The following is a 27,898-nucleotide window of genomic DNA, read 5'->3' as shown; positions in this document are numbered from 1 at the left end:
CATTAAAATTGATTGCCTTAAGATTTGTTGTTGTGCTGTTAGATTAAAAGATAGATCAATGTCAGTTTTGTATGGGAGCCACTCCCACACCAATCAATCAGTGACTCTACAGCTGCTGCCCTCCATCCCTCCCAGCACATTCTTATTTCTCTTCCACCGCTTGAGTTAGGGGATGCTTGTTTCCTTAAGCCCTTTGTTTTTCCATGAGTGTAATCTGCTCCACGTGGGGGACGGCAAATAATCCTTGATATTGAGTCCTCCCACACAGTGCTTCCACTATACACTGTGGTTAGATGCAAACTTGCCCTATCTGTGCCCTGAGTTGAGAGGAAAAAGGATACATGAGGGTATTAATACAGTGCTGAGCTAATGCAAGCTATTGAGAGGCTGAGATTATTAGCACATGATGGGTATTGCACTGACATGGGTCACTTAAGGGTTGGGGTTTTTTTCTTTCTTTTTCTTTCCTCAGTTCTGAACATGGGCAGAATCAGTTCATTTATGCCCACAGCAAGCTCCCGTTGATGTGCAACGTGTGGTGTGAACATGCAGCTAGTGAGTGGCTTTTTTAGACGGGCAATGTCAGGTATTAATACTGGTAACTACAAAATCTGACTTGAATGCGATTTATATTGGTGATGACTTTGCTTGATGGAAATCTAACCTTGAACCCTTAGAATGTTCTCCTAAAGCCTATCAATTGTACTGCTGACAATAATACCCCACAAATTTTCAGTATCATAGGGCTTGATTTGTGCCATGCTATAAAAGCTCCATTAAAGTGTCCTTTTAGATACTAACTGGATTCAGTCTTTGGGCTCATTCACATTCAAAGCTGTTCAAAAAACACCTTGCATTATGCAGGTATAAAACCTCAAAAAGAAGAGCATGCGAAGCCATCTACTGTGGACTCCCATGGGGAGGAGGGAGTTGCTGTGGCTGCCTCCAGGCTTATTATGTGTTGTTCAGAAGAGTTACCCTTGCGAGTCGGCTTTTGCTTCCAGGATACCCCTTCTGCTGCCACTGCTGAGAACCCCTGGGACAGGAGGAAGTTTACCCTCTAGAGTTCAAATCTACTGCAGCATCTTCTGATGCAGCTTGAAGAACTGGTTGCTATACTCTAACGGCCAGATTCAGCAAGTACACATCATATCGCTAGTACTCTCTTTCTGCATATTTGTGAGCAGGTGTGGCTCAAAAGGCCAAAGCCATTGGAGAGGATGCTTTCAGAGTACTCTCAACAAGTAACTTTGAAACTGGATTGTAGACTGCAACTCAAGGTATGTCTAAACTACATGTAGGTGTACCTGGTTGATAGAAATTTAATCAGAGGAGCAGCAAGTTTCTCTCTGCTTCAGAAGTTTTCCACAAACTGGACAAGCCTGCCTTGGAGTTTGTGCTGCAATAGTTTTAATGGTACTCATGTTTGATATAACCAGACCAAGTATTTCAAGACTTACGGATAGGAAAAATTTCTCCTGATAATAGTGTCGATTCACCCTGAAAGAGACCTGTAGAATCAGTGTGAGCTCTGACCACAGAAGATAGTGAAGACTGTGGACCACATTAAGAGTGCTTCAGATGAGCATCGGAACCCCCTAAAAAATGAAGGGCGTAAGTCAAATCCATATGACCATGGCATCTCTCTGAAATCTTTTCATTCCCAGTAGTACTTCTGAGGGTGGTAGTACAAACATAATGACATGGAATCATATAAACAAATGCATGCAGTAATGGTAAGAAGTTTTGAATTATCAACTAAAATAGTCTGCCAAAAATGTCATCCATTCTCATATTTTTTTAATTTCTTTTTTTCCGCTGGAGTCTCCTTCTTTCTCATTGTACTGCACAGTACCCCAAGCTGATCCTAACTTCCGAAAGAAAACCCAGGGTCAGTGGTCACTGACCTGCTTTGTAATGCACTACATTTATATTAGAAGCAAAGCAAAAGGTTACGTCCTTCACAAATGTTGAACTGCATAAATCAGTATGTAGGTATATAGTCCACAATTCTGCAGGAGCTTTTGTAATCTTTTTTTTCTAGTTAGGAATTTTTGTAAATAGGAATTTCTTCTTCCTAATGTTAATTTGATTTCACTGTTTGGACTTAGAAGGTATCTGTACCACCATATTCTGTCAGTGTTTCAAGAACTGTGTATGCAGGTCTAATCAATATGGTGCTAAAATGCTGACAGAAGTCAAAATAGGTTTTCTAGTCTAGGTGTGAAATTTCCCCTAAAACATCCTTACTGTAGACAAGGTGTGAAGTGCAAGGTGCAACCAGAGCATGGTAACAGCCACTTTCAAGTTTTTTATATTCACTCTTTTCTGGAATACATACTTGCAAGAGAATTGGCCTATTTACAGGAGGAGGAGTTCTCCTGAAAATCCTCCGGGAACTGTCTGCAGTGAATGTGATAGAGCTACATATATTGCACAAAAATAAGAGGAAGAAAATGTGCCCCCTCAAGATGTTAACCAAAAAGGACACACTTTCCTCATGTTACACTGTAATTATTCTGTCTGCATTATATCTGTTATGGAGATTATGGCAACAAAGAAAAAAAATCTGCATTTTAGAAGGACGTTGTGACCGGCAGTAAGAATGGGAACATAGTGTTGCTATTTTCTTTCCTTTAATGTTAACATCCACTCATCCTTATCCACAAAATGAAGTAATACACATAAATAAGTACGAAAAATTGAAAAAGGCGTACCTACATCTGTTTTGCAGAATCATCTAATTAAATGAATCCAAACTATTGCTTTTTGGAGATAGGACCTTATAGTGAAGGGCACACAGTTTCAAAGCACTATGCTAAAAGGAACACCCCAGAAAAGCTAAGCATTGATTATAAATAGACTACTCCGTGTCAGAAAACAAATGTACGTATATCTTAAAAGAAACCTTTGTAGTTAGATTGTGGTTAAAAAGCTCTACTCGCCAAAAGGTTTGTATGGCATAAAGTATTGAAGGTTTATTCTTTTATGTGTTCAGATAGTGCTGTTCTCCTGGTATCTTACAATGTGATTTGGCTCATTGATTTATCTTGCATTGATTAGTATGAATCTAGATTTCCTGAGAATGTACTCTGCCTTAGGAGTTTTTTTGTAAGGTATTAAAATGATGAAAGCTGTTGACTTGATAGCCTTGGGGACTGAAGACATCTATTGATGCTCTGTTGTTTAAAAAAACCTGATGTAAATTTCCCCACACTAATCCATTAATTTGTCTCAAATCTTGCTGGGAGGGAAAATTTCTGGAGTGATATTTCATCTTTTATGTCCCTTACATCTGTGAGTCTGAAGCTGTCATAAAGTACCTGTGATGACCAGACTTCTGATACATAGAAATAAGGATTCAAGCATCACTAACACTGACCCTGAACATCCACCGGATTAAAAGATTCCTTTCAAAATATTTTTATAGAGTCTAGTGATGAATTAAAGAAAACATTACACTGCTTTCCGAATATCTAGTTCTTCCTTGTGCTGTGTTCAGCTGTCGATTTAGAGGTGGAAGGCTTGGTAGCCTAGCATTGTTCCCCTGAGTCATCTTGTCCCTGCATCTGTGAACCTCTCTAGAGCAATTCCACGGTCTGTAGCAAAATACTTACCAGGGGAATAAAGCTGATTAGCTGCAGACTTCCTTGCTCTGGAATTTAAATATAAAATCATGTGGCTTTTTTTCTTTCTTCCCAGAAACACTGCTACGTAATACCTCGGTTTGTTTTCTGTGACCTTATCATGAATTTTATTTAGTAGAACATTCTAATATTTTCATTGGTAAACATATTCTTTTTGCAATAAAAATGGAAGAGTCCTGCTTCTGATCAACTTATTGAACTTTTGTCATATTTCCTCAGGGAAATATTTAGTCTTACTGCAGGAAAAAAAAAAAACAGAAATTTTACAGTAAAATCAGTCTACAGAGCCAAATGAGTGAGAAGAAAAACAGCCTTAAAAGAATTGCGACAAAAACCAAGAACGTTTTTAATTCTCACAGGATTAATAATGTGTTTGTATATTTTTAAACCAGCTTTTTAATTTAATACGTAATTTTTTCTCATATGTAAATATGCTAGAAATTAACATTATTGCCTATGTATCTTGGTAGAACTTGGATTACTGGTCTCCTATGTAGTTTAATTATTTGTGCCTTCTTAGGGCAGACCATTACTTAAAGAATGAGAGCATTCTGAGGACTAGGGTAATAATGGACTCCCGAATTTTGGAATGCAAAGAGCCCTAGGCTGTCACAGTCTGACTTTTGTAAGGTATTCCAGGTGGAGTTCCTAAGACTGTGACTTTTGGAAGTTTTATTCAAACAGATTTGAAAAGGTTAAGAGCCTTATTACTATGGAAATACAAACATCCTAAAAAACCCTGCAAAAATAGGCCTTTGTGAATTCCAAAAGACATCAGTCCTTAAGAAACTGTACTTGAGAGGCTTGATTCAAATGATATCTAGGAAAATGGGTAATAACAACATTATCAGCATTTCTTTTTCCACTTTGCTATGATTTCATTTAGTTAACAAAGGATCTTCATAAACTATGATTTATCTTTCACTGTGCATGCTTTTTTATAATGAGGTTTCATCTGGCGACTCCTTCCTTCTATGCCTCCACTCCACAACTTGAATCTGTATGCTGCATATCATTTTGTGTAATTAGCCTATATTTAGATACCTCTCTGTGATGGAAGGTTCTGAGACATATGTTTTTTTCCTGGAAGAAATACTTCTGTTGCAGCTTTTCTGAACTTCATTTGGACCTGATCTGTGAGCAGAGCCTAGATCTATCTATTGTGGTTTGAAACTCAATTCTGTGCAATTTTAAATGATCTCGGTGATTGAGAGTCCCTGAATGTATTTTAACTAGAGAGACATAAACAGCTTGTTTAAGCTGACCTTCAGATGTCCTTTCCTTTACAGTACTGAGCCAATTTCATAGGTGAACAACATAAACTGTATGCAGTCTGTTACTATCGGCTACAGCAGTGAAGTGGCATTACCCCTTCCTATAGTTGATGCCTGTCATGCTTCGTCAGTGCTGACAAGCAATTATTAGTCTTTGTTTCTTTTATACTATATATTGGCAAAACAATCATTGCAAGGAATTGTAGAAGTAGAAACCATTATCTTTGCACTATAGTGGTAACAGAGCTTTTAGGCTTACTGAAAATATCCATTAGGTTCTGTTCTCTTATCTACAAATGCTTTCTATTTTGCTTTGTGCTATTCCAGCAGTTGAATCACCAAATTTTGCTGCATTAAGAATGGATAACTCTATTCTTTCATCGGGTGATTTTCATTTTCTACTGGCCTTTGTTCAGGGCTGAAAGCATTCTTCATTTGTTTTGAGTCCCACTATATTAAATATAATTTGGATATCAGTTTTAACCTCATTGACTTTGAAGATTTTGTTTTCCTCTTAGCAGTTGTGACATGATATGACATTCCTGTGCAAGTTTAAAAAAAAAAAAAAGGAAAAGAAAAGAAGACAAAAGAGACTGAGCCAATTTTAGTTTCTGAGCTGGGAGGAAGTTTTTTGAACTTCACTCTGCTAGGTGGTCATATCTGTATGAGTCACATAAATCATTGTTTTCAAGTACTCTTAATAGCCTTCAAGAGCTTAACCAGGATGCAGCCATGGAGAACAAAGATTTTTGTGCAGGTCTCTGAGCTACCAGAACACCATAGTTATGTCCTCCCACCTGAATTAGAACAGACGCAAGTTATCGAAGGTCTCATCTCCTGCAGGAATTGTCCTTGGTTGAAGACACATGGTTGCAGAAAAACAAATTGCCAGTGCAGGCAAAAGAAACAGCCTTTTGTAGTCATAGAATCTACTTCTGCTCAGATCTCTGGAGAGGTCCAGCACTGTTTCTGGCAACTGATTTTCATTTTCTCAAAAAAACCATGTGATTGTGAAACCTCTTCCACCATCCCCATCCCCATCCCCTCTGCTTAGAATCATAAAATGGTTCAGGTTGGAAGGGACCTTTAAAGGTCGTCTAGTCCAACCCTCTTGCAATAAGGAGGGATATCTTCAACTAGATCAGGTTGCTCAGAGCCCCGTCCAACCTGACCTTGAATGTTCCCAGGGATGGGGCATCTTCCACCTGTCTGGGCAACCTGTTCCAGTGCTTCACCACCCTCATTGTAAAAATTTTTTTCCTTCTATCTAGTCTAAATATACCCTTTTTTAGTTTAAAACCATTACTCCTTGTCCTATCACATCAGGCCCTGCTAAAATATTTGTCCCCATCAATGATTTAGACAGTAGGATCAAGTGCACCCTCAGCCAGTTTGCTGATGACACCAAGCTGAGTGGTGTGGTCGACAGGCCAGAGGGATAAGATGCCATCCACAAGGACCTGGATGAGCTAGAGAGGTGGGTCCAAGCAAACCTTATGAAGTTCAACAAGGCCAAGTGCAAGGTCCTACACTTGGGTCGGGACAACCCTCGTTATCAATACAGGCTGGGGGATGATGTGATAGAGAGCAGTCCTGCGGAAAAGGACTCGGGGGTACTGATGGATGAAAAGCTGGACATGAGCCAACAATGCGCGCTTGCAGCCCAGAAGGCCAATCCCATCCTGGGCTGCATCAGAAGAACTGTGGCCAGCAGGTCGAGGGAGGTGATTCTGCCCCTCTACTCTGCTCTTGTGAGACCACACCTGGAGTACTGTGTTCAGCTCTGGAGCCCTCAGCACAAAAAGGACATAGACCTGTCGGAGCGGGTCCAAAGGAGGGCTACGAAGATGATCCAAGGGCTGGAGCACTTCTCCTATGAAGACAGGCTGAGAGACCTGGAGTTGTTCAGCCTGGAGAAGAGAAGGCTCCGGGGAGACCTTACAGCAGCCTTCCAGTACCTGAAGGTGGCCTAGAAGAAAGCTGGGGAGGGGCCGTTTGCAAGGGTATGTAGTGATAGGACAAGGGGCAATGGTTTTAAACTAGAGCAGGGTAGGTTTACCTTAGACATGAGGAAGAAGTTCTTTACAAAGAGGGTGGTGAAACACCGGAACAGGTTGCCCAGGGAGGTGGTGGAGGCCCCATCCCTGGAGACATTCAAGGCCAGGCTTGATGAGGCTCTGAGCAACCTGATCTAGTTAAAGATGTCCCTGCTTACTGCAGGGGGGTTGGACTAGATGACCTTTAAAGGTCCCTTCCAACCCAACACATTCTATGATTCTATGATCTTTCTTACAAGCCCCCTTTAAGTACTGAAAGGTTGCAATAAGGTCTTCTGGAGCGTTCTCATCTCCAGGCTGAACAACCCCAACTCCCTCAGCCTGTTGCTTGCTCTTGCCTCTTAATTCTCCCTCAAGTTTGCCCTCCTGCCATTCAGGGGTCATCTGTTAGTCTGTTTTGTTAAGAGAGATTGTTTTCAAAGTCTCTTTCATACTGCCATGCTTGGAAAACTTTTGGTAACCTTAACCGGAAACTTTTTCTCAAATCTCTCCTCGTGATTAATTAGCATGGGGCCTACAAAATGAAATCCCACTTGTGAAGGAGAAACATGGGCAGGAGAAACACACAGACTGAGTTATTTAGAAAGACAGACCCAGAAATTGACTTCAGGACTAAGAAAACACATTTAATGAAGATGGAAAAGGGGGAAAGTATATGCACATTTCCTGAGTTAGTAGCACCCGCTCTGTACTACTGTGTTATAAGAGTTACAGCTTGGTCACTGTACTTAATGTTCAGTCCAAATTTTAATCAAATTCCTTAGGTGTTACTTAGGCCAAGGTTTTCTTCTTGCATTTACTAAAGCTGCCAGAACTATTCAACTCATACAAAACCGAAAAATTGCTTTTCCACACCTCATTTTTGACATGGTGTATGGACGGTTTATATAAAAGTAGTTATGGTCACCCATTGTTACAGTTTTAAAGGGTTTATTCTCTTTTATCTCAACTGCTGTTTCTTTTCTCCCGATATAGAAGAAAGGTTTTATAATCCTATTAGCTTTTATACTGTCACTTGACGTCTTTGTCATTGACATTGTCGATTAAAAAGGAGAGGGTTTGTCCAGTTCATCTGCAGAACTAAAAGATAAGTTTTGGGTGCTTCCCCCCGCCCTCCTTTTTTTTTTCTGATGGGTTTCTACTGTCATGTTGTCTGACAGTAGAGGAATGAGGAGACTTAGGCTCCTTCTGCTGCACACAGACTGAGATGAGAGCTGCTCCGGGAAGAACAGACTAGCTTGTCAGTGCTCTTTCTAAACATGAATTATTCTGTCCCATCATTCCAATCCTTATCTGTTCGAGCACTGCCTCCTCCCCACTCCTGCTCCCAGGCTACTTTTACATCCACATTCAATCCCATTCTCAGACTGTCTCAAATATAATTTTTCATTTGCACATAGTAGAAATAAACTACTTTTATTCCTTCTGACTTGGGACAGACAGCTCTATTTCAGAAATACCTATTATACTTAGGTCTTCTTCAGTTGCAAGATGCTCTTCTAGTTGCTTTTAGACAGGAGGACAGCAGACAGTTCATCTGAATCGACTGTCTCTACTGTCATCCCCTTGTGTAATTTTGCAGGAAGGCTGCTGCCTGTCAAAGCTTTCTCCCAGGTGTCCCTTTTCTGGATCACACAGAAGAAGCAGGGAGGCTCATGCCTAGGCACTTTGAGACATGCGGCCATGCACTAAGCAGCTGCTCTAGCCTGTGACAGTCAGACAAGCACCTAGGGAAAGCTACAGACCTGCTTGTCATGAGCTGTACATTCAAAATCCCTCTGACAGGAGGCACCTTTCTGTCCTTCGCTAGTCTTTTTCACCCATTACCTATCTATCTACTTCATTTAAGTAGTAAAATCTTATACTGTTGGGTATCTCAGACCTTGAACCACTAAGCCCAGTGTCAAATAGGGGCCCCTAAGCATTCATATTTTATTAGTAGTAAATATATGAATATGGTTCTTATATCAAGAAAGAAATATCTGAGTAGTCTCACTTTGTTGTTACTGAACTCCTTTAATGCCATATATATGGCATGTAAGTACCTGGCATAATGCTCTGAAGCACTGAACTCTAACCATATCCCTTTCTTTTCTTTAAATGCTTTTGTGGAAGACAAGAGTAGGTGTTGGCCACAAACCAGTTCCCACCAAATCTTCCACATTTAAGATTAAGTCTGTTTTGTGGGACAGGAGAGCGTTTTTCAGTTCCCAGGTTTGCGTTTGCATTCAAGTTCCTTTGCACATTTCCATGCAAAGGAAACAAGGACCAAAGAGTGTCACGGAGCACTCGTTTGTACCAACTCCTAGCTTCTACCCTCACAGATCACATGCTTCTTTCCTCATGGATTTTTGGTTCTGCTTTAAATATCAGCTTTTACAGTACTTTCATTGCTATGCTGTGTGTGCCGGTGCAATTAATGCAAGAACCGTTTACTTACTGTAAGTTACTGCCCATCTACTGACTTACTTCTAAGTCACCAGAGTACTTTTTAGACATCATCTTTTCCCCATTCTTCAAACAGATCTTTATTCACATATTTCTTCAATTCTCTTTCTAGAAACAGGAAGGTGAAGAGAACACTGAGGGTATTAAAAATACAATGTGAGTTTATGTAAGAAACAAGAAGACAAAAAAATGTAAATTATTTCTTCTTGCTTGCTTTTTTTTCCCCCCTAAATTATTATTCTGCTCTCAATGAACCAAACTATCCTAAAAATGCATGAGGGAAAAGCAGCCGAGACAGAGATTTGTAAATGTGAAAAGGGCAGTTATGTGTGTAACTCTTACCAAAATCTACCAGTGTCTAAATGCCCTTTGTGCTTTACAAAAATCTCTCTCTGAGGTCTTTGTTTGCCAAGTTTGAGCCTTCAACCTGTTTTTATGGTCATTATAAAAGACCTGTGAGCAGAGACTTAAGCTAGGAAAGGCTGACATTCCCTCTAACTCTGGTGACACTAGCAGATGCTGCTGTAATAAATACCTTGAAATGAGTAATAGCGGTTCATGTTGAAGTTTTGAGAAATCTTTTATATTAGCCCCCACCTGCTTTTCAAGCAGAGGGGGTAGGGGTCTATTAGCTTAAGATGCTTCCTGCTGGCTTCTGCTGTTGTCAGCCAGGCGATTGTATACAATATTTACGTTCACCTCACCACTTCTAATTATACCTTTTCTTGAACCATTGGATGCACTCTTATTCAAATATTATCTCTTGATTCGTCATTGCAGAATAGACTACGGTCCCCTCATTCATTATCTTACAAAGGATTTAATGATCTTAGACTTTCATGAACCTTACAGTTTAAGATAAGTGCTGGCAGAAGCAGCTTGGGTACTTACATGTAATTTTTAACCTTCAGCGTTGCAATTAGTGCGTATCAGTGAGCATCACACTGGTTAATATGGAAATATAAATAACACTTTGCTTTAAGATATCACGAACACATATCTCAGTATACTTTCATGTGGTAGGATCAGCATGGTAAACCACTGTCAACTTTCAGCTGTATAATGCTGTTCTGAGGTTCAGCCATGTAATTTAACCTGAAGTGGCCTAGGTTACAACAGTAGCTATGATATTATTAGAATAGCTATCCTCACAGCAATATGGTTAAATGAGCAAATTAAGAAGTACTTGACCTGTCCTTACTGATTTTTTTTTAGTATTACATTCACAAAACCCCATTTTTAAAACATGCTATTTATTTTCCTCCCACTGCATCTGTGTGGTGTCAATTGCATCAACACAGCAAGGGAAAACTGGATATCCAGCAGGGAGTATCAAAAGAGTCGGTACACAGGCTATAAAAAATGAGAAAATACCTAATAATCTTAGCAATTTTCAGAATTTTATACACCGTAAAATATAATTTTTGTGATAGATGGGTGATTTTTCTAAGCTGAACATAAATTTTTAGTAGCCTCCCTACTTTCCAAGTTTTCACTTCCAGAGTGATGCATTTAATGGCAGAGATGATCTTAAACTCCTATGCTTGATATATCTCACGACATGTCTAAAATTTTCATGCATAAGAACCTTTATATGGGAAGAGTTTGCGTACTTATTCCATTTGCCTTAAGCCAACAAATAAACCTAAAATCCAGATAATCCACATTTCAGTAGTAAAATAATGAATGAATGGGCTGAATTATTCATAGTCATTCCCCCTTTTGAAACAAAACGAATTTGAGGAGGACATAACTGTTCTCAAGAAGGCAATCAGTAAAAGAATAGACCTGTCAAACAAATACTTCATTTTGAATTATTCACTGTGCTCTTACATTAAATTAACAGACAAACACAGTTGTCCTTGCTCATGTCCAGTTATAGGAAACCTTTATGCGTTCCCTATCATGTCTCCTTATTCAGTTAAATACTGCAGAAAGATCTGTATTGTGAGGAAGCTGGAGCCATCGGTGTTTATTAATTCATGACTGGTGCTCAAAACACTGACCACAGAAATAAAGCCATGAATTTGAGAAGGAACTGCCCCTGTATTATAGCTGGCCCTTACTGATTGTTTGGTTCTTGGCACCATGTTTCTGTTCTCTGTCTGCTGACTGATGTTTTTTTTAAAAGAGAGAAACTAGCATTGAGAAATGGAACAGCCCAGCTGTCTGATTGCTTTTTGGATAATCCCTTTGATACTTTGTCACTGAACAAAACAGTCAGGTGTGTGAGCTGTGAATAAAGACATTTCATTTGACACATTGCCATGTTTGGGATTTTTGGATCCCTGGAATTTGCTTTTCCTTTGTCAATGGATCCTTACTTCTGTCATTTGGGTTGTCGTCCACTGCAAATAAATTCCATTTCATCCCCAAAAAAATTTAACCAGCAGATCTAATCTGAACAGTCACAGTTTGAACTTGGGACCATTTGCTTCTGAATTGCTACAGAAATGACACACACTCATTCTGAATTGAGAAAAAAATATTTAAAAGCTTGAAAAATATTAAGCCTCAGGCTACTTGTCCTTTATGTATCTGGTAATAAAAGGAAAAGACTTTAGGGGATGGTTCTTTCAGCTTTTGCTGCAGACTGACAGTTAAAAAGGAAATAAACTGGAAATAGAGTAGAAATATCTCGAACTGGGCTTGTGATATGTTTCAAAAAAGTACCATATTTAGGCCAGTTATGATGAAAGTTCACAGTTATCAGGTCACAGTTCAGCTCAGCAATAAATATGACCTCTCTTTTTTATTCAGCGTGCATAGTCTTTTTTGTAAAGGTATTATTGCTATTATTATTATTATTATTATTGATATTGAGATCTTTGTGCACCTTTAAAACTACCGAAGCTCTCTTCTTCACATTTCATTTGGCAAATAGTTATGATTCCACCTTGCTTGTATCCTGGATAAGCAACTGAATGAGCCGTATAAGAGCCATATTGGATGGCACAGGCAGCGTTTAATCAGTTATAACAGGTAATGCATTGCAACATACTTTATCAGGTGTGTTTCAAAGCATCTTGTTTGACATTGGCCGTAACACTGCAAAATAGAAGTCAGTCTGGACTCAGTGCTGTCTTGGGAAAACTTTACAATATCTTGGTCTCAGTCAGCTGCAAAACACAGGCACTGAATCCGAAGGTCCATGTGAGGAACAACCAGTGTGGAAATTACGGTTCCTTAATCTTAACGAATTGTCATGAAACCAAACTGAAATCTTTATCACAAACGCTTAGGGAAGTCAAAGCCTTTTCCATTTCAGATTGCATTAGATCGAAACTCGAATATTTTAACACAAAATCTCTCCCTGCCAGGGCCCTGAGAGCACTTGCAGGGCTGATGTGGCTCTGCTTGTCCTCAGCCCCGTTTGCATTTCATGGATTAACCTTCTACTCAGGGTGGTGCTTTGCTTTTGCCAGAAGACCACTGGCAAGTCAGTAGGTGCTGCTGCTGCCCTCACCCTGCCCTGCTTGCCCTGCTCCGCTGCCTTGGGACTGTGCCCTGTCGGTGAGGGCTTGGCCCTGCCTGCGCGGGGGCTGTTGCTGGCCTCCCTTCCCTTGGTGAGCCACCCACTCTTGGTGCTCCCTGACAATCCTTTCTGAGCTACGCTTGTCTCCTTGCTTACGAAGGAAATCTCTTGGAATCATTTTATCACTTTTAAACTTCTTTCACTTTTTTTTCTTTTTTTTTTTTTTTTTCTGGGAAGCAGACTTTAAGTGCAATTCTTGACAGAAGCTATGAAGAAGGTCAGGAGGGCTTGTGGAAAAGAGGCGGGTTGGTATAAGTTGGCCTGGGATTTTGTAGAGGATAATGGCTGAACTGTAGAGGAGGCAGGAGGATATAGAAGTGTGAGAACAGTCTGCTTCATGCTACATGGGAGCTGTTCTGTATCCTCACCAACATTGTCTTTCAGGTGCTTCTGCAGACTGGCAGAGTAGAAGTGGTGACTATTTGAACCTGAGCTGGAGGCTCGTCAGTCCCATATTTGTGAAGGGTGAGGAGAACAGGCTGGGCTGACAAAAGCTGGTTACAGACAAGACAGACAGGCAGGTACACCTTGTCAGAAATGTTCTGTCATTGTTTGCTGTCACCTCATGCCCAAGCAGACTTTGATCATGTTGATCTGGCAGTGACAGAGCTGGGACCCAACACCCCATCCCTAAGAGTTGGGAGATGGATTAGTCAGCTACGCTGACCCGTCCAGGCTGATCTCTACCTGATACTATGAGTGCGCTCATGGGGGATCACTTCATTAGTGAGGGGTTTCTCTTTGCTGTGATCAGCATTTCTTCTGTAATGTGTGTGGGTGTTGTTACGGCAGCAGGGAGACCCAGGAAATGGGGTTATATGTGGCTGGGGATTTCAGAATGTCATCTTAGATAGCTACTGCTGCTGAGCTGTAACATGGTCGTGATGATGGTGGTGTGGTATATTTATGCACAGCTCAAGCGCTGGCAAATTCCTCAGGACAGGGACTGTATCTTAAATTTTTCCACTGGCTCTTTAGGGAAGGGATCAGTGTCTCTTCAAGTTAATCATTATGGATAGCTGAGGAATTTAATGTCCATGATGTACCAAAGTGTCCTATTACAGGTAAGCTCAGACGCAGCTGTTACACTAAACTCAGAGTCTTCATAAAGGAAAACATCTAACAGGGTTAATGAGACTTTTCCCTATTTAGAGAACAAGACGTTGAGTTAAATGTGCAACCACCAGCAAACAAAACAAACCCCAGACTTTCTGGCTAGGTTCATTGAATTACACTAAAAGGTATTAGGACTTGGGTCCAGGCAGTGGAAGAAAATATCCCACACAGAGACATTGTAGAAAAAAACCCCTTTGGATTCTGAGTTCAGCCAATTTGTACTCTCTCAAGTAACTTCTGGGGACAGTGTTGGGACTTAGCAGAGACCACGGACCGTTCCTGGTAGGAAGCTACAGAACAGAAGGGGCCAGACTATGCCGTTGACTTCAGGGTAAGGGAATGATAGCCCTGGCATTGTTCGATTTAATGGTATAGATATAGCCTCGGGATAACAATCTATAAATCAAAATGTTTAAAGAAACTCAAGTATGTTTAGAAAATAAACAGTTATCTCACGGACAGGTTTGAACAGACTGTTGTGAACTTTCTCAGTCTTTCAGGTTTGGCAAGATGAAAATAGGGTATAAATAGTTTTTTTTGTGGTATTTTGTCATTTTGTCTCCTGGAATTTATGCAGAAAAATACATCTGAATAGCTTGCTGGGAGTGTCTGACCTTAAAAGGAAGGGGTAGAAACCATTTGCAAACTGTAGTAAGTCTTGCTCTGATTCTCAGTTGAATGGACTTGGTTACTCCTCTGTTTCTAACAGGTCTATTGCACCTCATCTTCATACTCGTAATGCTTATAACACCATACTATCCCCAAATACTTTAAAAGTAAACATCCAAACTCTAATAGAAATTTAGTGGGTTTTAATTTTTATTTTTATTCATTCTCTAGTAATCAGGTTTTAGAATGGGTGTAATGGCCATGGCAGTTCTCACTGCATTGGGATAGCGCCTGTTAATAAGTGATGGGTATTGCATAGTAACAGCAACAATATTTTGTTTAACCATAGGAAGTATTTTTGCCTTCACAATTTAGGCTTTGAGTCACTGTCAGATCTGCTTCCAGTTACCAGATTGTCTGTTTCTCCTGGCAAAGACAGTTTGGTTAGAAAATTAAAAGAATACCACATAGGGGTTTTGAAAAACCTTACATCAAATGGCACAAATTACTTTAGCCTGCTGTCCCAATGCAAGTGCCTGGATGTTAAACTACAGTGCTAAAAATATTTTTTTGGGGGTGAAATGTCTGGAATTTACCTAATTTTACAATCATACAGCTAAGCTTTATCCATTATAAATTAGAATTAGCAAATGTAAGCTTGTGGAATGCTTTTCCTTCCTCTCACTGAACAACAAACATCAGGGACCATCCTGTTTAATAATTGGAGACGGGACAAAATGACCAAAGCACAACACCAAAGCTTCCCAAATAATGTAATAATATTCCCTGCCGTCGCTTTCATTCAGAAGCATTATCAGGGGAGACTGATGTTATCATGCAGTGCTCCGTCTTCAACTGAGCAGGCTGCTCAGATGAGGGTGGTGCACTGCCTGTTGGCACCAGTCCTATCTGCAGATTGTGCTGAAGCATTACAAAGGAGGGCAGCTATAATGCACTTGTTACCGAATCCCTGAGCAGCTTTCAGTGCATCAATCTCTGATGGGAGTTTTGGACGGAATATATCTCTTTAAGGCAGCCACATTCCTAGTTGAACGCCTGCAAACAAGATTCCTTGTCAGCCTGCTCTGGTGCTTGCAGTGGTGGCTCCTGCGGCTCTGCCCCCTTCTCTCGAAGGACACATGAAGGGGATCTTAGTGAGCCACTAAGTCTCTTCTCGGGCAGCCCACTAGAAGACTGTGTTCCCACGAGTTGTGGTCTCTTTTGTTTCTGAAAGTGGCTCAAGTGTGGTAGAAAGCATGTGGTAACCCAACATTACAGTGCAGTGAGAATGGTGTGCTTCAAGTTAGCCTCTGAACACATTTCATGACTGAATTTAGTAAGTATGTATATATGATAAAAGTAATTGCAGCCTGCCATGCATTAAGCAGTTAGTTGCTTTTCAGGTTCTTCAAATAACGTGTATTTTCTAAGCAGTTTACCATGTGCTCAGCGTGGCTTTACAGCAGCCAAAACTGCCGTATGTCTGATATAACTGCACAAAAGCAAGGAAACGGAAAGCTTGCACAACCGGGCAGTTCTAGTCCTCTGCTGGCTGTGGCCCACTTTAATTTAGCGCTGACTCACAGGCCAGCAATAGTACAGAAAGGGATGGTATTTTAGATTTGGGAAGATAACAAGGTCCCCCCTTCTTGTCTGAATAGCAAAACCCCGTAATACAAGTAACAGCAAAGCGCACTATGTTGAGCCACCTACCCCTATTTCTCTGAACAGAGTATGAAATGCTGGATGTAAAATGGATCATACTATAATTAATAGTCTTATCCATCATCCACTTAAGAGACTTCATTCTCCATATTGCATTTCCAGGTGCCTTCTCTAGCACATTGTAAAACAGTTCCTATATGAGGATCTTGGTACTTCTCTCGGGAAACAACTGCAAATTCAGCAGGTGAAGCTTGTTGTGTGTAACGCAGTATGAAGGAGAGTGAAGAAGTGCTCCGAGCAGCTGAAGCTCAGAGGCATGGGTAGGTAGGGATAAGTTCCACCTCTGCCTGCCCCAAAGACTGTTAAGCTTCCATGTATCTTGAAAGTAGTCCATTCCACTTACTTTAGAAACACTTGGCTGTTTATTTTATGGAAAAGTTGCTTACTTAAAATCTATTAGTCACAGTCACACTATTACTACTGAATTCACAGAAAACATACCTATGTTGTGGGGTCATCAGAGATGCCAGTATATCAGACATCCTACTAAACAGGTCTATTTTAAGATTTTGAAAAACAAGAAATAAAATTTTATTGTGAGCAATTGAACCCTGAAATTGTGACGGGGAATAAGGCTGTCACCTCCACTAAAGTCTGCTTTCTTCTACTGCTTTGGATGATGTGGGACCTGTGCATATTTTTAACAAATACCATATGCACCTCACTTTCCCTAATTGTTACTGTCTTGCCTGACTGCAAACAGAAACCCACATGAAAGAAAATCACGACAGAGTCTGAGGAAAATGTCCAAGGTCCTTGTGGGAACTAATAGGAAAGCTCTGAATTGGAAACCGCCTCTCCCAGACACCAAATTGGTGGGCAAGTCTACCCTTTCTAGGCCCAAGCAGGACACTAAAACTTTTCAGATGCTGATTCAAGGGAAGAAGGGAGGTTAAGGGGGCTGTCAGCAGCTGCGCAGGGGGGAGATGATGACTGACTCTGAGGGGCTCATAAGCAAACTGAAACAAAACAAACTGTCTCACCTACCCCCGCCTACCCTAGAGATAGAAGCAGCAGGATAAAGTTGAATTTACTGAGGCTCAGATGGAAAGATGAAAGCTAAGGTAAGGGTCTTTTGTTTGTTTAAGCCCTTTTCTCTGTGTTTGAGTGAATAATGCTTTGTTTTGGAGCAACTGGCTTGAGGTCACTTCAATTCATCTGCTGTCATAGGCTCTTGGAAGAAAAGGCATATTGATGACAAACGCAGTTGGGTCTGTCAGTGGAACATGAGTAGTAAATGAGATATTGCCGCCAGGATTTCCAGTCTGAGAGTGGTGGGACCATATGGCTCTATCCACAGAAAGCTCAAGGTAAGAAACATCTTCTCGGGAAAGTGTGCTGGAGGGGTACAAAAAGGCACTTGAATATAGTTTATCTGTAGTTACAACTAATCTTACAATTCTTTCAGTCTAAGAAAGCAGAATCATTCTCTACTGGAAATCCTTTCCTCTAATTTAAGCAATCTAAAAAAGAACAAACATTTACTTAAAAATGGGTAAAATGCTAGCATCTTTGGCTTCCTGCCAACAGTTGATGTACGCAACAAATGATCCAGAACTAGCATATCTCAGTTCGGTTCTTAAAAAGGAATATTTGGGAGATATGTTACTGTAAGTTTTGTTCTGAATAGCTGGATTTCTGCTCACATGGTTTAAAAATATTTGAAGGAATTTAATTTGCCATGGCCCTAAAAGATGAAATTTTTGTATTTATTTAAGGATATTATCTTCCTTGAAATTTTATTTGAAGCATGACCTGTAAACACCTAGTAGCTAGTATCGATTGCATGTTCACAATTAATGGAATGCTCCTGAAATCAGACACCAGCCCTGCAGGCTGGGGCTGTGTGTATGGCCCAGGAAGGTTTTAAATCACCTTTTTTAACAAAGCAGGATAGATGCCATTATTTGAAATGGCAAGTAGGGGAATCTTTTTTGTGTCAATAAACAGGAAGAACAGGAAGGTATGTTGAGTCCTCATTAACATGTATGAGGCACTAGAAAATCTAGCAGCAAAATTGTTTCAGGTTATTATTAGTTGCCTGCTGGAAGGACAGAGACGGGAGATTATGGGAAAGAAAAGGTAAACTACTTCACTCCAGTCTTACTTTCATATTTGTAGTTCAAAAGGACATCTATTTTTTACTATTATAGAATGAAAATTTGATATTATTTGTTAACTTTCAGTTACACAGTTTGTTTCACTGAATCTAGAAATAGACTGTTTTCATTTTCTTGATAAATGCACTGTAAGTAAATGTTTAAACTGGAACCTGCAGGGGTAGAAATTCATACTTAATGTTGTTGCAGATTCATCAGTGTGTCTCTTATTCCAGGACTGATATGCCAGATAGCGGATTTTTCTTTCCTTTAAAGGGAGTAAGTGAGGTGTAAAGAACAGGAAAAATATTTTTGCCTTGAAATAAGTTTTAGAGTTCATGATTAATGTTTAATCTGAAAAAAATATTTAACGGCTTCAGAAGGAAAATGATCTAGGGTCTGTGTAGAATTAATGTCCTACCACCTTAACAGAGAGGAAGGGCCACAGACCTTGAAATACAAACAATGCTATAGAATGGCAAAAGAAGCAAGTAGTTCTCAGAGTAACAAATCTAAGACTCATTTCTGCAGATCTGTTTTGTGCTCCTCTTTCTTTTGGTTTTAGGTGCCAAATGGTGGGAGCTGCAACAGAGGGGTTTCTTGGTGTTGACGCTTGTTTAAGGGTTTTCTCCTATTTCTGTATATATATTGTCAGATCTCTACTATGGCATGACTTGCTAATGCAACACATCCTTCAGACCCACTCAATTTATGGAAATATATATGTCTTTCTCCACTCCTCTATCAAGTTTGGCTGAATCATCAGCTACTAAATCCAAAAATCACTGGAGATGGAGGGAATTAAAGACAAACTCACATGCACCTGCATGTAGGTATTTCTAGGGTGATCCCTGGCCTTTACTAAATTAAAAGCCTTGTATTATGCACCTGGCTGTGTATGGGAATAGGACTTGAAGACTCTCTTCCAGATATCTCACTGGTGTTCAGTGTTTCCTCAGAAAAAAAGAATGCCTGGAGGTTTCTCTGGAAACCATCTGTGGCACCTGAGGCAGGTCTGAATTTTCACCTGATGCCAGAGGCCAGACAAAGCCATCTGTTTGAAGATCCTTTCCTGAAGGCTGTGGAGAGGTATTGACCATCATCAGCCTTTGACTTCCTGAGACTCATAGTTCTTTGTCACGGACCAAAAGACATTTTCTTAAATGTAAGTGTGATTTTAGAACAAGGGTCTAAAGAACATTAAATGGCAAATAAATAGTTGGAAAAGTAGAGTTTCTCTTCCCCCCTCTCCCTTTTTTTCATTATCAGTTTCTACCGATGATGTATTATGCTATCCTTGCCCTTTTCCATTCTAAAACTACTTTGGAATAGCAAAGAAATGGATCTTCTTGGCACACCTCACACTCAACTCTTCCTTGCTGTGGTCCATCTCAGTCATGGCATGACACTGATGAAATAAAATGTTGAAAGAGGACATTTTCCATCCAGCGTTCCTGTGAGATTCTTTTTTTTTTTTTTTTTTCTTTTTTGTCCCTTAACTGCGGTGCTAGAAAGTATCATCTGGGAAGTCACCTGCCTGCTCCCCCCCATATTGCTTATGTCATGACTTGAAATAAGAATCCAAGACAACCCTTTTTATTTCCCTTTCTCACTCGACATTTAATCACAGTCTTTCCCAAGGGATGAGTTCACATCCTGTAGTCAGCGTATTTCTAGACTTCCTGGAGAGGTTACCAGAGATATCTCTGAATGTCTTCTTCCAAACTTGGAGGCTTATCACAAAGGTTTGAGAACTGGCTGTTAATTTGCTAGTTTTGGGCTGTATAGTTTTATTTTGAAACTGTAGAGGTACTGTTCTGCACCAGGATGAGGAGGTGCAGGGTTCTTTCCAGGCCTCAGTAAGAAAGGCACAAAACCAAGTAGAATAAGGTAGAAAGTAGGAAGAGAAATATAGATAGCAAGCCAATCTTATGTTCCTTCAGCTGGTGGGAACACCACTTTTACGCAGCATCGGGTAGACCTCAGGCGGGTAGCCATGGCATGCTGTGCAGGATTCCAATCTATGGAGAGGTTCAACTTCCCCCCATATGGTGGCTCCTTATATCTGTTGTAGCAAAACTCTGTGTGTTGCCTTGACAGGTAAGAATGTTATCTCTTTCTTAATGCCCACCAGAGCATATCTAGCTACACGTACCTAGGAACTGTATCCAGGAACAGCACGTACCCAGGGTATTACAGCACATTCCCTTACATTGTAGTTTGCATGGGGTTATACTGTGACCGCTCATGTTAGCACACAGGTTTCTGAAGCCTTGAGTAGAAGGGCCAATATAGCAGATGTAGCTTGCTCAAGATCTCTAACTCCCTGAATACATTGTCATCTGTAAGACTCCTAATAGAGGTACTTATTTGTATGTGGAAGAGTTGGTTTCCTCAAGTTAATTGAAATTGGTTCAGAGGAAATCTAACCATTCTAAGTGCATTTTAAAAAATGCCATCAACTGCTTTTCTGTTAATGTATTCCTACAAAGATCACTAACTCTGTCATTGCAATATAGTGATAAAAATGTAATAATTATGTCATTTGAGAATAGAGGCCTCCATAAATTTATAAAAATAATTGTAGAAAGCTTTGTGATCATTGTACAGGCTGATGATCAAAACTAATTTCCCTAAAAATATCTAGTAGATATTCTGTTTTGGAGGGAATATAATTCTGCATTTTTATTTGCCAGTAGAATGGCATCCTACCAAATAATTACTGCCAAGGAAGATGCTGATTCCTTCTTACCAAATAAATAAATGATTGATTTAAAAAAGTAAATGAATCATGATCTTTTTAAAATTATCACATCTGTTTATGGTGTGCTTGCATGTGAGGGCTATGGAAATGAAGAGATGTATGAGGTAAATAAAATAAGAACTGTTTTCTATGGAGTTACTTGCACTGATGAGATCAGAAAGGGTGAATGTTGAACTTTCTACCTTTTTTTTCCGCTATTTCAATTGTATTTTCAATTGTATATATTTGGCAATTTCACTGTTTTGTCTATTTGTGATACCACAAGGTAGAGAAGGGGTGATCCACTAGATCAATTCAGTCCTTGAAGGAATGTAGTTTTCTGGTACTTGCAGGGTGGTTAATTAAAAAAATACATCTTTCTGTAGGCTGGTTAAAGGATACGTTTGTTAACAGGGGCTTGTGGTAGAGGTGGACATCAAAGTGACAGCTTGTTCACAGCAGGAAAACTTGTCTATGAGGACAGATGTTGTTGGAGCGTGGGGCTTGTATCTTAAACTCAGCAGAATGGATGCGTCACTTCTGCAATGATACGAAAGTGAGGGAGGCCAAGCCTTTTCCTTCTTGTGGGGGTGAGGGGAGAGAAAAGGTGGGGTTTTTTTTCTGAATTCGGGAACGTTTATTTTTTCAATAAAGGAACATTTAAAATATTCTGAGCAGCATTCTTCTCTCCTCCTTATCCATTCCCACATACCTGCTACATATATCTGCCCAACTGTGCTAGTAAATATGATAAGGTATTTTAACAGTCAACGGTGAATTACTTACCTGCAGTTTTATTGAAGAGCATAGCTGCAGAAAGTAATCACAGCTTCACATTTTGATGCATAGTGTCATACTTCCTTATAGATTTTGATACATCATTGACTCAGTTTCATATCTCGTTTCTGAGGTTTATAAACTAATTGAGTATTTCTTGGGATGAAGCAGATCATCTTTTAAAAATTTTCTTCTGACAGATTATAAGTTCTAGTATGATACTATCTGTGTGTCTTGATGCAGTTACGATGACTGAGCTGCACTCTGCTAATTTACAAGATCACTGGTTGGACACAGGGTGTTTTGGACACACTAACTCTGCTTGGACACTCTTCTTCTCTCACAAAAAGTGCCACATGAAATAATGTGTCACCTTTTTGCTTTTTGGTATACCAGGTAAAACCTGAACTTTTTTTTTTTTTTTTTAAGTCACTGACATAAAAGGTTTCCACTGATTTAAGAGAGTTCAGTATAGAGTCTTAAGCCTAAAGACACAACTACTGAACTGAATGGAACCGAATCACAAGTTGACTTTCATGCAAAAAAAGAAAAAACCAAAAAACTTAGCCAGTATTTAAAACAAAATCTGGAACAAGTATATGGATAATATTTGCTTGTTGTCCCCATAAAATGGGGGCATGGTTTTTTTATGTTATTACAAATTAGCCACTACAAAACAGTGTGACAGTTAGAGGTAGAACTAGAGGTAGAACTTCTGATATTTTAATCTCTCAAAGTCCACAACTTCTGCAAAATATGAAGGAATTTCAGTTTCTACTGAAATATAGGATGGTCAACACTCTATAAACATAAAAATCATAAAGTAAAATATATGTTTAACATTTGCCCTCATTCCTATGTTGATTAGGTTTTTAAAACCAGAAGGAATAATTAATCTGACCTAGTGTATAACAAGGCCATTTAATGTCACCTGGTAATGACTACATGATTTTCAATAACCTGTCATCCAGAAAAAGCCACTACAGTAGATGTAAAGACTTTAAAGAGATACTTATTTTACCACTGAAGAAAAAGAATTGTCTTTGGGTATTCCTGACTGGCAAAGCTTTGGAAAGGTAGAGAAAAATGGGTAATTTCTATTCAGAATGCAAAGTACCTGGGTTTCCTTCTCTTCCCCTGTTAATTTCATGTACGTTGCAGCACATATCAGCAAACACTTTGCCCATTGAAAATATAAAATACTTAAACAAACTTCATAAAAGACCTATGTTAATTTTAGACTGAAATTGCTTTTCTAAACTTCAGTCTGGAATACATATATAAGAATGACTTATTAGCTTTGGTTATCACTGAAGATAGCAATTTAGAACAGAAATGCTGACCTAATCTTAGCTGGAAAAAATATGAATGTCTGCACAGTGATCTGCTTGCAAAGAGTTTTTACAGTAAGAAGAGGAATTTTGGGGTATTAAGGTAAAGGAAAAAGATGCTCTCATTTTATTAAAAATAATCAACACACTTTTTGCTCTTGCACTTTTCAGGGAATTTCACCAATAAACATTTGCAGCAACAAGTGCACACATTCTCGTGGCCTTTTGGGATGATCCAAAGTTTTAAATGATGTCCAGTTGATAGTTACAAATCCATATCCACATTTTGCATAAATATCTACTGTTGAGAACCTTGGCGGGGAAAAATCAAAACTTTTTCAATTCATTGTATGGCCAGACTGAGACATTCATCAAAGCTTTAGTTCCCACTGACTGTTCTCCATTTTCACACTAATTAGAATGTGACACCCAGGGTTCATTAAAACAAATTAAGTTTAAGCATTGTACATAAAATTGCTTGGGTTTTCTTTTTCTTTCCACCATTTAGAAGAATTTTTTTGCTCACATTTGTCCTATCATCAACAAAATCATACTGTATATGGTCTTCCACATATTCATTATCTGTTAATGCTATGACATGGGACTGCACTGTAATGTGAGTTTTGCTGTAAGAGGCACACATCCACATACAACCATTAGTTGTTTTGGAGCCTTCATAAAGGTACTTGAGTCATCATCAGAGGACATTTTCAGTGATGCTGGCTGTCTAATTCCCATTGTCTGAGTTACAGTCACGCATTTGAAAACTGACTTTGTATGTAATGTTATTACGCTATTTTTAAATAAATGAAATATAAATGCCATCACGTTTAGCTCATCTTCCAGTCTTGAAGTTCTGAGTCTCTCTGTCTTTTTCTATGTTAATCTTTAAGTTAATTTTGTCAGTACACGCACAATTCATGAATATAAGATTGGTAAAAGTACGAAGTAAAATTTTCCTTCTTGTCTGAAAGATCTCAAATTGTCTGCGTGAAACAGTATTTATACATTTACACAAACATTTCATTCTTTAAATTAAGTGGTTTTCAACAGATAGCTGTGCAGAGGGATTTTAGCTTCACTTGTCTTTCTATGTAACAATGCTGAAAGTAATGATTTAAATGTTTTCCTGATTAATTTAGGTTTGTCTAGTTTTCTTAGGATCCTCTTTCACCTGTCTTGGCACATGCTTTAGAGAATGCATGTTACATCTTTTATTTAGGAGGCAAAAGAACCTTTTAGAAGCCTGTGAACAGATATTAATTTTTCCAGGTTTGGCATGATGATGCTCAGTGTTGTGGTTTGGGCTGGACTGGCCACTGAAATGAGTGACAGATGCTCTCCCCCACCACTCTCTCCAAGGAGAGGAGGGAGAGAGAAAAAGAGACTTATGAGTTTAGAAAAAACCCTAAACTACTTTAATGAAATATTATTAATAAAATAAAAAGAAAACAATGAAATATATATAAATATACACAAAACTGTATCAAGCTCCCAGGATGACAATCACATTACCAGCAGGCACCGGGAAAGTCCCAGACTGGCCTCAGTGACAGACAGAAACTGTATTCCAGATCCCGATTCAGGAAGCAAGGATCGGGATCAAAGGCAGACAAACAGAGTCCTCCTCGGATGCCGACCATTGAAGAAAGAAGCTGACCCTTGGATCCCTCAGCTTTTATATTGAGCATGAGGCAGTCCGGTCCCCCCTGCAGGTGTGACCCCCCTACGCTCTTCCGCTTCTGACCCTCCAGTGGCACAAATAACAAAGTCAGCTGACCTTGGCTGTTATATCAATAAGTATAAGCAAGAGCCTCCCTGCATACCATTCCTTGGTATAAATTAGAAAATATCGGGTCTTGTCTCTCTGAGAGCAAACAGTGTCTGGACAATATGCTGTTAATTTCACAGAGTTCAGTTAGTTACAAGAGGCTTAGCTGCAAAGTAAAATTACTCAACAGAGAATTGGTTCTGTTTTACCTCAAACCAGGACACTCAGTTATGACTTTTTGCTCTTTGCTGCGGTCAGCGTAGAGCTAGGTCTGTCAGAGGAAAAATCAAGGATGTTCTTCAAATTTAGGAGAATCTTTCAAGGAGGATAAATCCATTCAGAAATTCACACAGGAAAACTGACACATGCTCAAGATCATAACTTCTGCATGTCCCTATGTCTTCAGGCAGTACTTCCTGCAGAGCTCTGTGTGGACAAAAGCTCCACATACAGAGTATAACACAATCGAGCTTTGGGCTTTCCCTTGAAGGAAGGAAAAAAAGAAATGTATCAGCTCTTAATTTTCCTTGTACAAAACAGATCTTGTCATAAAGCGTAGTGAAATAAAAAACAATCTCTAAGACACTGAACATGCATAATCGCATAATCCTTATATATTTCTAATACCTTTGTAGATAGGAATATAACCTTTTGTCTTCACAGTATTTTCTGTGCTAATTCCTGGATTTTTCAAAGAAGTCTGCTTTGACTACTTCATACTTACCTGTTACTTACATTACTGCAGAAGAACAACGTATTTGCTAATTTAAATAATCTGAAGTATTGGTATTACTGTCTGGCGGGAGTCATTGATCATAGAATCATAGAATGGTTCGGGTTGGAAGGGACTTTAAAGATCTTCTAGTTCCAACCCCCCTGACATGGGCAGAGGCACCTCCCACTAGACCAGGCTGCTCAAAGCCCCATCCAGCCTGGCCTTGAACACTTCCAGGGATCCTATTGTACTGATAAATGATCACGGAGCTGTGTAATCCAAGGCTGCCAGTGGATCTGCAGTACCAACGCCGCCTTTGAAATAATACTAGAACATGGAAAAGATATGTTAGCCTTCTTCCCTGGAGCTATCAGCTAATGTGTGATCCCATGGACTTGAAAAATAACAATTTTCCTTTGGTACTGACTTTCCCATGAAACAAAATAATTAAAAGGCAGTTGACAGGTGGTTGAACAAAAATGCAGGTCAAATGGCAATGTACTGAGTGTCTGTAACTTTCTGTCTGTATAAGGAGGCAGTACTATTTCCTAGGCTGCACGATGAAGGCTACTGAGCTCATTCCACAGATGATACAGAAAGTTGCTGAATTTCTACTTGCTTTATATCCACTTTAGTAGAATTTTATTAATTTGTGATTCCTAAATCTTGTAGTCTGTGGAAAGCAGGCACTGCACGGTTATGCAGCTGCTCTATTATCTACGTGTAGCGTACAAATTTTTCCTCAGGTACTGAGAAGTGGTAGTCATCACTAGATCTGTGGCAATTCAAATGCAGGAAAAAGAACCCAAATGCCATTAATGAAGTCATACTCTTCAATTGAAAAATATCTCCCTGTTTTCCCTTTTATGAATTCGGTTTTTGTCTCTTTTGCTGCACTGCGTCTGCTTCTGCAATATTCAGTATCCATAATGAGTTGTTAATGAGCTGTTGATTATGAATGCAATTTATAGACAAGAGAGACTGAGGACTTGAGGTACTCTTTCAACAAATCATTCTGCATCTGAATTCTCCTTCATGTACAAACGTACACTGTTTCTGTTACAGCATCTCTTATACTAAAACCTTAATCTGAGTCACTCTGAATGTAGTTACACATTTACTGAGTTTCCTTTAATGATATATTGACCATATCCTGAATATTGCAATGAACAAAGGCTACAGTATAATGAAAACTCTTTGTTATACCAAGAGCAGACTCAAAGAATTATGCTCATTAAGCTGTGATCCTGAACCAATGAATTTAATGGGAAATTTGCCATCAAATTCAGTATGAACAGAACCAGAACCTAATTTCTTAAAGGCATTCAGAAATATGGTCTTTAATAACGTTTTTGTAATACATCATGATACAAAGAGAATTAGCTACAAGCAACCTAATTATACTGGAGAATGAATCGGCTAATGCTCTGTACATACAGCTAGGACTCCCGTATGTACAAAACTTGAAGTTATTTGCATATTTTGGTGGTTTTTTTTTCTTTTATTTACAGTCATGAGTAACTGAGGCACAGATGCTAAAGGAAAAGTCAAGATTATATATAAACAATGTCAGAAATGAACCCAGATCTCTCAACCGCTAACCCGTATAATCATGTTTGAACACAGCAGCAAACCTTAGTATAAGAATGGGCATCAGGTGGGCTGTGCACTCATCAGGCAAATGAGGTCTAGTCACTCCATTACCATTAATTACAGATTTAGTGGCCTGAAATTGAGGCAGTTCATGAAACAGAACTTCTTATGAAAAAACAAGTTCATAGACAGATTACCTTGAATGAACCCTGAGATTTTATGAGCTCCATTCCTTCTCTGAGTAGAGGAATTACAGCATGAGCTTTTGCCACCATCAGAGACTTAAATATTTATTAGAGATTGGATAGAGCTGCTTTGAGAGAAATCAGATACTGGTGGTTAGCAGAGAGGATGCTGAGGTCCTAACTTGGTTACTTAAGGCATGAGATTTAGCCCTCCAAACATCCAAAGCAGTCGAATATCAATTGGGCATGTTGTGTATTGTCTATTTATTTTAT

The sequence above is a fragment of the Larus michahellis genome, chromosome 3, assembly GCF_964199755.1.
Source record: "Larus michahellis chromosome 3, bLarMic1.1, whole genome shotgun sequence".
Classification (NCBI taxonomy): domain Eukaryota; kingdom Metazoa; phylum Chordata; class Aves; order Charadriiformes; family Laridae; genus Larus; species Larus michahellis.
Note: the sequence above shows the minus strand (reverse complement) of the source record.